This window comes from Anabrus simplex, chromosome 2, assembly GCF_040414725.1.
Source record: "Anabrus simplex isolate iqAnaSimp1 chromosome 2, ASM4041472v1, whole genome shotgun sequence".
Classification (NCBI taxonomy): Eukaryota; Metazoa; Arthropoda; class Insecta; order Orthoptera; family Tettigoniidae; genus Anabrus; species Anabrus simplex.
Window position 1 is genome coordinate 879,526,413 of NC_090266.1, and position 13,025 is coordinate 879,539,437.

Below are 13,025 nucleotides of genomic sequence, written 5' to 3' on the forward strand. Positions count from 1 at the left end.
TTTTCTGGGTGATTAGTCTTGCTCTTGCAATTTTCTAAGGTTTTCCTAATCTAAGACTTTTTCAAAGCTGTATGGAAGGTTTTATTACTTGTAGTGTCCGTTTTATTAGGGAATTATCTTTCTACAATTGTGTTTCCTGTTTCTGATCCCATCGCTGGGTGCTTAGATAACCTATCAGCTCCTTGATCAGTATAACCAAGAACACGACATACTTCAAATCCAAATTCCGCAGGCAACAAGGCTCATCGCATCAGTTTAGATTTATAGCTGGAAACCGAGTTTAACAAGTTCAATGATGCATTATCAGTACACATCGACACTTTCTTTCCTCTACGTATCCTCAGAATTATCCTACGGCCTACACCATAGTCTTCCTACTCGACAGTGGACAGATTTCTACAGCATACTCGATGGTGAGTCTTCCACCGTCGCCCCTCTCACGAAAAAGCATTGTTCCTAAATGTAATTCGCTACTATCTGTTTCCAGACACTTTTTCTTTGGGGATACGGATGAACTATACTTGGGGTAATGTACACAGCTGTCAGTCTAACCTAGTCAGCGATCGGGGACGCACATGCTGAGTTGAGGTGCCGGTAGAGCCGGTGTGGAGTGTGACCGGTGAGTGGAAAAGTAAGTCGGGAGGGAAGAGGAAGATGATTGGTGTGGATCAATATCGGATAATTATTGGAAGATGGCAGGGAAGATGGAAGGAGGAAACAGCCAGGAATGAAGGAGGTAAAGTACAAACAAGAATTATGGGCGAGATGATACTGGAGGCAGCGGTGATTTTGATACTGCTAGCTATAGGGGGTGTGGAGGTAAACTCCGGCCCGACTTCCTGTGGCAACATGAACTGGTAAGACGTGGAGGTCATGAGAAGGTGGTTAAAGAAGTTGTGGAAGAAGTACGTCCGTTTGAGCAGAATAAATATATGATTAAGGAACAAGTGAAAGAATTTGAACATATGAGACTTTGGCTACAGGATAAAACAGATGAAACAATGAACAAAGTGGAAATCAACGAGAGAGAAATTATATCACTCAAGGAAAATATATGGGAGATGGAGGAAGAGGTGGTTAAGCTGAAGGCAGAAATAGAAGACAGTGGCCAAAAACGCAGGAAGAAATGCTTATTTATATATGGAGTGCCGGAAGAAAAAGGTGAGGACAAAGTATTGACAACTTACAAAGTTGTGGAAGTCATCCAGAAAATGATGAAAATTAACTTTAGTGAAGTAGATATTAATGATGTGGAAAGGATAGGCAAAAAACGGGGTAATAGGTGCATAAACGTGAAGCTGTTTTCCACCCTGATGGCGGAAGTAGTGATAAGAGGCGCAGAAAATTTGCGGAACACAAAAATTCGAATTAAAAGAGACATGGGAAAAGAAGGGATAAAGAATATAAACACTCTGAAGAAACATTTGGTCAGGGCTAAAATGCAATAGTTAAGAGCCTACATTAAAGGTCAACAAATAGTGGTAACCAGTGGAATAAGGACCAGATTTTGGACAGCGAAGAAATTACGAGAAATAGAAGAGAATATGAAGAACGAAGTGGTAATGGAGAAGAGAATGGAAGAAATGCAAGTTTGAAAGAACAAAGAAAATAGTTTTTTTTCTGCTAGTTGCTTTACGTCGCACCGACACTGATAGGTCTTATGGCGACAATGGGACAGGGAAGGGCTAGGATTGGGAAGGAAGTGTCCGTGGTCTTAATTAAGGTACAGCCCCAGCATTTGCCTGGTGTGAAAATGGGAAACCACGAAAAACCATTTTCAGGGCAGCCGGCAGTGGGGTTCGAACCTACTATCTCCCGAATACTGGATACTGGCCGCACTTAAGCGACTCCAGCTATCGAGCTCGGTAAATAGGGTATTAGAACAGAGCTTGCAGCAAGAAGAAATTAGCAGGACAGAGGAAGGTCTGCATGCTATCTTCGAATCGATCGTAGAAGGAGTCAGGGAAGCAGCAACTGAGATGAGGAGGGAGATAAGGAAGGAGACCAGGGAGACAATGGCATTAGTTACGGAGCTGAGGACGGAGGCCAGTGTGAGAGGAGAAAGGAAGATACAGGAAGTGATTGTGGGGGCGGAAGCACAAGATGTGACAAGTGCACATAAACGAAGTGAAAATACGGCTTGGAGGTTGGAAGAAGAAGCAAGAGGTGCCTTGGGAAAAGGGAGAAGCTTCAGCCTGAGAGAGATATGGGTTAAGAAGAACAAATTGGACGAAGGCATATTGACAAGAAGTAAAAAAAAAAAAAATCAGCAGTAGTAAGTAAATAGCGGTGTGTGTGTACTATTCGTAACTGTGACAAGAGCGATTAAATATTTACATTAGTAGGCGGTAAAGTGTGTAAATTCAGTTCTGTCATTAGATGGTATTGGAGGCTCTAGTTAAGGTAAGGCGGGTATTTGGTTAGTGAATAAGGAAGAGAGTGATTGTAAAATGGATAGGTGATAAGGGTAAAAGCCAATGGTAAGAATACAAGTGGTTGCAGGATGATTGGGATTCAAAGTTGTGATGGCATGTGTAGTAACTGTGCAAATAACCGTGAGGTTTCGTGATAAAGTTAATATGTGGAGATGGATGGTATATGAGCATATGGTCTAAGTTAACAGTGAGTGAATAAGGTAGTAGAGTGGATGTAAAAATTGTGATGAGTTAAGGCTGTCGGATGAATAGGGAGATAGTGATGTTTGGTTGCAAATGTATGGAATGGCAAGAGAGATGGTTTCATTTAATGTGGAGTGTTATCTGGAATTTTAGAAGATAATAAGTGTAGCAAGATAATAGAGTTTAACAGTGGACAATAGCAATGAAACGTAAGGAGAATAATTGCACACCGGAACTACAGTGGATGAAACACGAAGTCAGGTTTGCAACTTTAGTAGAGCAACAGAGTGGTCATTGCTCAGGAAAGATTGCGCTGAGCTGCAATCCCGGCCGGAAGTGATATACACTTTGTTTAAAGCGCAGATGCCGTCTGCCGACACTATTGTACTCTACACAGTAATATGTTATTATTTTAGTTTATTATTATCATACAGCCATACTGCCTTATGCCTTAGCCAACAAACCACCAATAAGGGTTTATCTTGGGCCAGAAGACAGTGTTTGTCCTGCCTCATTACCATTTTATTATTATTATTTATATTAGTATTGCCTTTTCCCTTGTTTTCACTTATTGTTGTATTATCATGGCTATCGGCTCTCCGTGAGGGACATGTCTGTGCGCCAATTGGCAGCAGGTACTGATTATGTTAGTTCAATTTATTTTACGAGAATTATTCTATATGTATGTCAGCATAAGCTGTCGAGGTTGGGCATTATTATTTTCTCCTTTAATAGATCAATAAGGTATCGATACTGTAGGTCTGGAGGAAAATAAAGATGATGATGATGATGATGGTGATGATGATGATGGTACACAGCTGTCTTCATTTCACTGAATGCAGTTTTTTCCTTGCTGGTCCATCAGAATGATCGTTCGATATGTTGCAAGTCTGTAAGTCTCTCAAAATGAGAGTCAAATCCACTGTCCAGCCACACAAGCCAAGGAACTGGCGTACGTTTTGTTCGATGCTTGTTGTTTTAAGGGGCCTAACATCTAGGTCATCGGCCCCAATACTTTTCGTTCGGTTCGAGGGTTTTCGACTTCTTCAAATGCCTTATACCTCTCTAGCAATCATTCTAATCTCTCCACCTCTCAACTGTCAAATGGTTGCCACGGAATTCTACATGGGTCTACGTGAATTGACGCTTGCCCACCTGACATGTCAACGCACGAAACTTCAGTTGCTACAACATATTTGCCCTTATAAAGTGCTCTTAGATGTTCACACTGTAAATCGGGGTATAATCCAAGTATACTTGGCAGAAATTTCCAATGAATCCTGGCAATAACCCGCCTATTGATCTCATAAAAGTGGCTGGTGAATTAATCGCTCTGAATGACAAAACTGTGCATTGGAAGGGGCCCTTTTATGTCATGAACGCAGTCATCGATCTGAATGTTTCTTCTGCCTCTACTTGCCACTACTCAGATTTAAGATCAAGTGCTCTGAAAATGTTAGAACTGTTCACTTGTCTAAGCAAGTCCTTCAGGCGAAGCATGGGGTACTCATCACACATTATTATTTCAATTAACATGGAGAAGTCCACACAGAGGCTCTGTTCACAACTATTCCTCACCGGTAGCAGAACAGGCGATGCCCTATCACATATAGAGTGTTCGATAAGACTTTGTCCTTCCACTGCTCGCATTTGGTTTAATGATAAAGTTACGATTATTTGGATATGGACAATACCAGGGAGTACACGTTACATTCACTGGTGTGTTTACAGTTATAGCATGCCCTATGTTTTAGTAATTAGTTTAGAAAAGTTCTTTAAGACTTGTCTCAAACTCTCTCCATTATCGAAGTCACGCAACTTAGGTTATCTGTATAACTGAGAGCAATGTTTCCTGTATCAAAGGCTATGTTATGTATTTTATTTTAATCATGGCTATATACTCGTAGTTCGTCTATTATAGCTTAGGCAATGTTTTCGTAAACCTTGATGTGTTCAGTCATTCAGAAATTTTCTGGTTGTATTTTAAACAAGGAGATTTAGGTTAAGTTACACCATATTTATCACCTAAAAATAACTGTCCATATTTTCCAAGATGCTTAGGAAAAACTCCAATAATGTGTGTGTTAATGTAATTAATCTCTGGAATCCTCATATATCAAGTACAGGTTGTACACTATTCTAAATACTTGTAGATAACTTTAGATTGTGTGCCAAAGTGACAAATTTGTTTCATGACCATTCTAGAGCAGAAACTTACAAGGTATTCTCGGTATCTATATAGAATCTTCCAGGTGTCTTGTAGAAATATTATGTTGCAATAAATCAGAATTATCTGGAATCCTAGAGAGTATTTATATATAAAAACGTGTGGTACAGAGATGCAAGAGTGTTGGTAGTGTTGCAGTAAAGATCATAAAATTCTGATCATCTGATGGCCAGGCAGGCATCAATTTTTGAAAATGAGACAAAGCCTCTCATAGTGCTTTGGCGCTGCCGGTGGCTACACGGTATGCATTGACAATTGCGTCTTGGTGGGTGTACCATTTACCAACTGATGTGCACAACTTGGCACACCGGGGCAAAACGCTGGCAAACAGTAATGAGTTAGCTGGAAAATGTATAATGTCCAATATCGGACCAACAATGTGGTAGTCGTTCGGCTGTTTTGATACCAAGACGGTAGTAGACAGGCAGTGAGTTTTCTTTGAGTTGAATTCTTCGACACTGAGTCGGCTGATCAATCGAGATTTAGTGGGGAGATGTGTTTATAATTAATTGTGTTGCTGCTCTTATATTGAAACAGCGTGGATGGTCATTCGTAAACTATTGTAAATTTTGTATGTGATCAGTCGTTGAGATGACATGGCCAGTTCTTGATCTAGCGACCTACCGTAGATCAATCGTACCATACTGATGCTGCTTCGTAGATCGATAATAAATTATTGTGTGTGTATTTCAAGTGTTACCTTTTCATGTGACAATACATTTAAGTATTGTCAGTGAAAGTAGTAATGTTATATTTAACTACATCATAATACCTACTTCAAATCAATGAATGTGACAGGACTATTGTGTACGAATATAAAGTAGGTTACTCGGGGCGAATTTAATATTATAGCAGACGGCGAAGATTGATCTTTGAGTAATGTGTATAATGATTTATAATTATTTTAATCACGAATAGGGGATCTTGAATATCATGAGAGGGGTGAGAATCGAAACAATGTTTGCTAACCTGATGAACGCGGACGGGAGATTGAATTCTCAATTCCAAGAACAAAATTCACTGTTCTAGCACCAGATCCTTCAAATTAGCACTAAATTGACGGAACAGTTTTTCAATATGTAGTTATACAGACTGAAGGAAAACTTTCAACTTTAGAGCAGAACTAGCGAATGTACCCGTGCTTCGCTACGGTATTCTACATTGTATTCGAATATCGAAGTAAATAGTGTACATGCAGTAAATAAGATTGTTTTAAAATTGCATGCCTCTTAGCGTTATCCGAGAAAGAGCATGGGGAGGTCCCCGTACGTTGTTTCCAATGTAAAGTGTTTGTTACGGATTTGTGATATAACGGCAGGCTCACTTGCCTACTGGCATTCAAAATCAAGTTGGGAAGTTTACATTATAATTGCAGGCCCCATTGCCTACAACGCGGACAGAATCGATTTGGGGAGTTTTCGTTAAAATGGCAGCCCCCTTTCCTACTTCCAGACAGATTACAGTTGAGGAGTTTCTATTATAATGGTAGACAATTACCCTACTATCACTCGAAATTGAGTTGTGCAGTTATCATTATAATGACAGGCCCCTTTTCCTACTGCCAGCCAGCTTACTGCCAGTCACACCAAGTTGGTGAGTTTCCATCAAAATAGCAGGCCACTATGCCTAATGCCAGTCACATTTTAGATGAGGACATTTCTTTATAATGGCGGGCACCCTTGCCTACTGCCAAACACAATCGGGTAGGGGAGTTTTAAACAAAACTGCATGCTCACTTACCTTTTGCAAGTCAAATCGAGAAGGGAACTATTCATTACAATTGTAGGCCTTCCTTACTAATGACAGTTACACAGGAGTTGGAGAAGGAACCCTTTCCTACTGCCAGTCAAAGTCGGTGTGGGGAGTACTGATTACAATAGCAGACCCACCCTTTCTCGATCGCTAAATCGACATCAGTGAATATATATAGATCGACATACGAAAGTATATGCGTGTTTACAATATTGAAGACCTTCATTTACAGGTTAACTGCTACTAAACGTACGTCATATCGACAAAGGATTATACCATAAGACACGCCGGATTTAGTGGCCTAAATGGCTGGTCCTATGATATGTCATCTATTCTTGGGTCAGATTGAGTTAGAAACCTGGAACAGGGTAAAGGTTTTGTAAGATTATCTCACATTACATTACTTTTCGGATAATAATGTGACAGCTACATACGTAGCATTTGGCTCACATGTGGCTACTGGGTGGGCCAATTTTCGTGAAGAGTTTGGTGATTTTGTATTTCATATAAGTAATTGAAAGTATGAATTATGCATGTGAATATTACAAATTGACTTAACATCGATTAATAGAGAAAAATCAAACGTAAAAGGGATACAGATACGGCAAAAAGTCATAAGACCAAGGTTGTAGATCATTCCAAATTGAACGGAGATTGTGCAATCCGTTATGTGATAGGAATTTCCGAAGGTCTGCACCATCATTAAAATTGCCTGCATATTTTGATATCCTTCGGGGATAAAAAATGAAAAATTTAATGGTATAGGATTTTTCCATTCGTTACAGGCTAAAGCGTATAATTTTGTCAAATTTCTATTATCTTCTTATTCTTCTGGCAGATTATGCCACAATGTGGATTTTGGGCGAGGCGGGTAAAAATTAGGACTTTCAGGAAACTAAACCAAAATTATGGAGATGGTTATTATTACCCCTTAAACGGAAAGCTGTACGAAAATTTCGCCAAAATAGTCAGTGTAGAGGCACACAGTCGTTACGATTTGATTTATATAGATAAGGAATCTGCTCCATGTAAAACACCTTTTGGGCTATGTCCGCTGGACTTAACCTGCAAAAGTGACCATTCATGATATCTCCCTTATTAATCCTCCTGACGAAAAAATGCACATAAAAAAAAGGTTTCGAGGTGGAATTCCATCAGGTTTGGTCGATTTCCAGTCAGGTTGGTCTTGTTCTGTATATATTGTGGAAGAGTAAAATCACCATTTGTGTTCCCTATAAACCGCCAGTCCATTCCGGAACATGAAATGTTATTTACGTTTAAAACCTACCTTTGGACAGGTGGATGCTAAATATAAATTTTGGTTCGAATGTATTCAGTAGTTTTCAAGTTGTAAGGAATACGCTTTACACGCACCCGCTCGTGAGTCAAGTCCGATGGGACTTGTACAGAAAAACGGTCCGTTAATGAGATCTCCCTTATTAATCCTCGTATCGAAATGATGCACATGAGCAAAAAGGTTTAGAAATTAATTTCTACCAAGGTAGGTAGACTTCCATAAAGTTTGGTTGTTGTGTATTTTTTGGAAGTGCAAAATCACTGTTTCGGTTTCGTATAAACCCCCAGTCAGTTCAGGGATTTAGAAACAATATTTGCCCTAAAACCTATCAAGGACAGGTGTATTCTAAAAACGAATCTTGGTGAAAATGCATCCAGTTGTTTCTAGCACTCACGTACATACGGCGTAATTAAGGAAGAAAATAATACAGTTAAGAATGTTGAAACTAATAGAAAATGGATTATAACTGAGGACAGCTGGATAACGACAAATATGTAAATGCCAAGTGAATGTATTGGAAAATCAAATGCCCCTCAATAAATTATGCTAGTGTGAGTTATGGATATAATAAAGCGGTAACAGAGGAGAAATTTAGGTCCAGTGATTCTTAGGTAAACAAATAAGAAGATGACTAATGGTGTTATTACTTAATCTATTCGAGGGCGGTTATAACCTCCAACGATATTCCGCCAATATCCCGCAGATGAGCCGATTGACGCCTCTCTTGCCATCTACCCAAGGAACAACCACGAATTTAAAAGCATGTTGAGGAAAATGGCAATACGTTACTTCCCTACTGGCATGCAGTCAGAGACGTTGCCATGGTAACCTGTAGGTTCGTTGTCGGTCTGTCGGTCACTAAATGCAGAGCATGATACCAGCAGAAAATTGTAAATTTCTCCGTCATGTGAAGAGTAAGGTAAATTATGAACATAACAAAAGTTGTTTATAATGAAGAGACGTTTCTCGTACGGTAAACGAAGTTTACAGAAAATCAATAGTATAAGAGAAAATGGAGGAAAACCACTGTCATTTTCCTATAAACACCCCGTCTATTCAAAGATTTTAAAATTATATGCATATTGAAACCTTCCCTGGGATACGTATACTCTAAATATGAAGTTTAGTTGAGATCTATCCAGCCGTTTCGACGTGATGGTGGAAAAACCATTCTGGTTTTCCTATAAACCCCCCTTCTATTCAAGGATTTTAAAATGACATGCATATCGAAACTTTTCTCGGGATAAGTTTACTCTAAATATGAAGTTTGGTTCAGATCTATCAAGCCGTTTCGACGTGATGGTGGAGAAAACATTCTGCTTTTCCTATAAACCCCCCGTGTATTCAAAGATTTTAAAATGATATGCATATTGAAACCTTCCCCGGGATGAGTATACTCTAAATACGAAGTTCGGTTGAGATCTATCCAGCCGTTTCGACGTGATGGTGGAAAAACCATTCTGATTTTCCTATAAACCCCCCGTCTATTCAAATATTTTAAAAGGATATGCATATGGAAAACTTCCCTGGGATGAGTATACTCTAAATGTGACGTTTGGTTGAGATCTATCCAGCCGTTTCGACGTGATGGTGGAAAAACCATTCTGGTTTTCCTATAAACCCCCCGTCTATTCAAGGATTTTAAAATGATATGCATATCAAAACCTTCCCCGGGATGAGTATACCATAAATATGAAGTTTGGTTGAGATCTATCCGGCCGTTTCGACGTGATGGTGGAACAGACAAACAGACAGACAAACAGATACAATTTTATTTATATAGATATATTTACTTCTCCACGATGATGCGAAGGCTATACCCTAAACACTGTGGAAGACAGCTCAGATCGTTTTAGTAAGACAGCTTAATCTTCAAATTTACCAAACAATATCGGAAAATTAGATCCTCAGGTCATAATGGGAAGTCCCACTGAAGGGGAAAACGTAGAGCTGCTCTCCGAACACTATCACTATTGCACCGGTGTTGGGGGATTCAATCGTGTCCCACTTCCTGTCAAGACGACACGGCAGTCTCCCTTAACATATGGCAGCAGAACAATTAGAGAATACATGTCTCGGCCGAGAAAAGGACGCTACTCATGCCACCTGTCATAGAAGAGGACCAGGTCGATGTGGACGAACAGCTGGGCAATGCCCATGACGAGACGGATTCAGTGAGGGAATCTGTCTAAGCTTGAGAAGAGGCGTATGACTATGTGGCACCAATGACCCCAGACAAGTTTCACGCATCAGAACAACAACCTGAGAGACAGCCACCAAGTGTCCAGAGTGAGTCAAAGGCTTCGAGGGAATAATATGTTCCACCAGGGGGAGAGCACGATGGCAGTGTGGATAGGGTACCCCTAAACAAAAGGCAGTCGGGAAATGTCGATAAGGAAATCGAGGTATACCACCCCTCCAGACAAGCTCCACGTAACGTACCAGGGTGTGGTGAAGCCAGGCGAGCAAGAGGCACCAAGGGAAACTTGTTAAACCTGGATAGGTGGTGGATGACGGGATGGCACTAATGATTTGAACATGGGGCAATCCAGTCGAGGCAAGGAGGTGACCGTGCACACCAAACCAAAGGAAGACCCAGACCCAGAGGCCATAAAGTATCTGCACACCAAACCAAGATATAACTTGTTTTCTAGAAATGATTGACAAGATCTGAAAAGGGATTATAAGTTATGAGGGGATGATTAACGCAAAATAATGTATATAACTGAAAGCAAAATTCCATGCGTCTTAAGCTAGGTTATGAATGTAAGTTTAATCATGAGTAAATAGCTCATATACTGTAGATAAGCCTAAGTTTTTAATAATATTTTATGAGTTCAGGCCTTCACAAAAGTTCCAGTTACATGTATGTTGCTTAAGGGAAGTTAGGTAAACGTTAAATCACGTCTATTTTTTTTATAAAAAACCGTCCGTTGTTTCCAAGTTTCTCAGGAAATCCACGAGTAATATGTGCGTTAATGTAAGTGAGTTCTGAAATCTTCATGTACCAAGGACAAGTTGTATAATATTCTACATATCTATAGATTTCTTTAAGTTATGTTCCATTGTGACAAACTTGTTTCAGGACAATTGAAGAACAAACATTTCCCATGTTATTATAGAATCGTCCAGGTATCTTGTAGCATGAATATGCAGTAAGTAAGCAGGATTATCTAGTATCTGAGCCACTGTATATATAAGTGAATGGTACGAAGATGCAAGCGTGTTGCTGGTGTTGTCGTAGTTCGGCTGTTTTGGTACCACGAGGGTAGCGGGTTCGCAATGATATTTTGTGGAGTTGTGTTGTTGATATTGCGTCGGCACGTGAATTGTGTTTTAGTAGAGTGATATATTTATAGTAATGGGTGTTGCTGCTCTTAAATCGGTACCACGTGGTTCGTCATTCGTGAACTATTGTACCGTATATTTTGTCATTAATGAGTCAGTGAGCTAGTTATCTCTGGAGACATTAGGTCTCTGACGTAAATATATATCGTACGACAATCGAACTATATTTTGGTAATATTTCGAAATCGACACCTGTCTTACAAATAAGGTGACCATTAAGGTAGTTTTAAAATTATTACGTGCGTTTTGCACCCATATCCTGAATTGATATAGAATGGGTGATCATCATAATCAACGCCTAGTTTCAAACATAGCCAGTGCAGCAAAATTCACTCCGCTTTCGGCTTTAGTAACTCAAAAATAAATTTTAGGACGGAAGTCTTAATCCAAGTAGGCAGCTTTAAGGCACGTAACGGAAAGCTCTCAAATGCACAGCACTGGTTGAGATCCCTAAAACAATTTTGAGATGCCGACGGCTACCATTTCTCTTATTATGTTCTCAGGGAAAACCGGATGTCGAGAACAAGAAAGACACTACCGGTCTCTTGACAAAGGCAAAGCAGAAGACATGGAAAGAAAATTTGAAATAAAGGATGGAGCGACAGCGGAAACCCCTTTTCACCCTTGGTTTCGTTCCAGCGGAAGAACGTCAAAAATCCCCCTGGCAAAGTTAAGCAAATCACAACGCTCAAATTTACTAGTTTGAAACCAGGGCCTGATATAAATCAGTAAATCTTAATCTGTGGATAAAGTGAAAGAAGAAAGTGTGTGCTCCAGACAGCAGCATAAAATACCACATTTTCCATTCAATTTCTGTTATTAATCATACGTTTTACAATTGTATTAGGGAAAGTGAGTAGCAGCAACGCAGTATTCCGCGCTGTGAACCACGTGTTGCTGAAATACACCAACCTACAGTGCCTTCTCAAGAAAATATAGTTCCACCCACACCAGTGAATAAGCCCGAATATTGTAAGTTCAGGAATACTAGAGGTGAAATGATACGACGTGTGACACAGAAATTAATTCCGCTAGGTAGATCCACCCCCACAGAGGAAGAATACCAATTGTACGAAAACTCTGCGGTAAGGAAGGAGAACCCCGTGGCACGCACCTATAAAGGATAATCGTCCACCGCACTTATTGCCATTTTATTCTGAGTTCTCATTGTCAGTTCGTCCGTCTTACTTGTCACATGTCTGGGTCTCGAGGTAGTAAGTTACTTCAACACTTTGAGTTTTCTGTGTCAAGCTAGAAACGTTGACTAAAGTTAGACCATCAGAGTCTTAGTGCATAATGAGTTAAATAATTGATTCAGAATAATAGTTTCCAGTGGGGAAATAAACAATCTAAGTCTAACTTCAACATGTTAGTAATTCCACGTCTTGCCGTATAAACTATGTAATTTGCAGACGCACTATCACTTCTAATATTCAGTACGCCTGATGTAAATACACCTCAGTTACATTGAAAGGAACCGAGGAAAAGAACTATGCATTGGTTAACGGGACAGTCGCCTTGTAGTAGTCATTTTGTAGAGGGACAAGTAGCTGCAAATGTAAGAATGCGTGATTTCACCGAGCAGCTTGTTCAGGCCGGTTCAAATTCAGAGAATATAGGGTGGCCGACCTTCAAACAGAAACAAATATTAGGCGACCTTGTACGAAGGGAGCGGAACTAATCCGGTCTGATTAATCACTCTTTTGGGGAAAGTACTTCAGGGCCCGGCTGATTAGGAAGTTACGAAGGAATGTGTCCAAGAGTTTCTTTGTGGGTGCAGCAT